Source organism: Caenorhabditis elegans, chromosome II, assembly GCF_000002985.6.
Source record: "Caenorhabditis elegans chromosome II".
NCBI lineage: Eukaryota > Metazoa > Nematoda > Chromadorea > Rhabditida > Rhabditidae > Caenorhabditis > Caenorhabditis elegans.
This window is the reverse complement of record NC_003280.10, coordinates 14,190,588-14,192,414: the sequence shown is the minus strand read 5'-3', so window position 1 is coordinate 14,192,414 and position 1,827 is coordinate 14,190,588. Positions and strand designations below refer to the sequence as shown.

The 1,827-nt window shown below is 37.9% G+C and overlaps 1 non-coding gene across 1 annotated transcript; it reads right to left on the bottom strand.

The window, feature by feature from the left end:
• Nucleotides 1–807: 807 nt before the first annotated feature.
• On the bottom strand, nt 808–938 carry Y48B6A.19. The gene has a single exon (NR_051892.1). It is a non-coding gene; the product is annotated as an Unclassified non-coding RNA Y48B6A.19 (non-coding RNA).
• Nucleotides 939–1,827: the final 889 nt, after the last annotated feature.

The window sequence follows — 1,827 nt, the reverse complement described above, 5'->3', positions numbered from 1 at the left end:
GGCACTCGGCAAGTTTGGCAACTGCCGAAGTTCCCTTAATCGCCAAACTATGGTACTGAAGAACGGCCAAAAAAAATTTGCCGAAAATGTACCAAAGATCCCTATTATTGAACCAAAAATTGATTTTTTAATGTACATAGAAAAAGGAATATGACCTCAGAAAGTTCCTGAAAGTTTCCATTTGCTAAAAAAAACGGCAACTTTCAGGCACTATTTGAGGTCTTTTTCAAGCTTTTCAACAAAAATAAATGTAATTTTTAGGTAAAACAACTCGTTTTCTACATTTCTATATTAATTTAAAACCAAAAAAATTTGATCATCAAGTTGAAATAAGCCAGTTTTGTGCATTTACCGGAAAAATGCCGCATTTCCCTGGTTTCAGCTTTCCTAGAATCTAGGACCTAGATACAGCAGGGGTGTACTGCAAACTCAAATATTAGTGCACTTCAGCTATAACATTACATGCTCAGATTTAAAAAAATGTGCTCTCAAACACCGACAATTCCACGAGGAGCTCTAGTCAATTAGATATGCAGTCTACAAAGGGCCAGACGAGGAAATGTGTTAATTGGAAGACCACCCAACCGACAAATGTTATAGATGGAGAAAAATGAAAAATTTTCGGAAAACGGACTCTCTCCCTGTCATTCATGTCATCGGAATTAGGTGTTGTCATGCGAGACGTGTGCTCTTTTTTAGTAGTGCAACAAATTGAGCACAGGCAGGAGCAGCGGCGAATGAATAAAAAAACACACAGAAGAAATAAAGCTGCTAGAGCCGAAGGGGGCGAAGACGAGAAAGGACTAGTGTGAGAAAAACGGACGGACCACTACTGATGGCTTTTAGTGCTCGAAGACGAAGACGGGCGTCCCATTTGCATCCACCCACCAACAGGGAAGGTGTCAAGATGTGTGTATGTGGACTTGTTGATTTGTTTTTGCTGAATGGGGAGGAAATTATATATTCGGAACGTTGTACAGGGTTAAATTGAAAATTCTTGCAAATTCTTGTAAGCTTTTTCAGACTAATACTTAGTGCGTTGAAATGGTTTTTTTCATCCGAACGCTCCAGGGTTTTTGCAACAAAAAAAATGTACATTGTACTACAACTCTATTTATAATTAGGCCGGTTCATAGCCATTTTCGTGTTTTTTTTTTGAAGAGAGAAATTTCTTGTACCTATCGAAGTTTTGTTGTGACCGCAATTTCTGATAACATTAAAAATATTTGTTTTCTAAAGTTCACAAAACCGGCAATTGCCGGAATTGCCGGTTTCCAAAAATTCACAAAAACGGTATTTGCCAAAATTGCCGGTTCTCAACAAGTCACAAAAAAAATCGCCGGAATTGCCGGAAATACAAATTTTATACTTTTTGTATATACTTTTTGTAGATTCATTTTGTATAAAACCGGTAATCGCCGGAATTGTGCCGGAAATTCACAAAACCGGCAATTGCCGGAATTGCCGATTCTCGAAAATTTACAAAACCGGCAATTGCCGGAATCGCCGGAAATACAAATTTGATACTTTTTGTATATAATTTTTGTATATTCTTTTTGTATAAAACCGGCGATTTCCGGAATTGCCGATTGCCGAAAATTCACAAAACCGGCAATTGCCGGAATTGCCGATTCCCGAAAATTTACAAAACCGGCAACTGCCGGCATTACCGGAAATATAAATTTGATATTTTTTCGTATATACTTTTTGTATATTCTTTTTGTATAAAACCGGAAATTTCCGGAATTGCCGATTGCCGAAAATTCACAAAACCGGCGATTGCCAAAACTGCCGGTTCCCAAAAAGTCACAAAAAAAAATCGCCGGA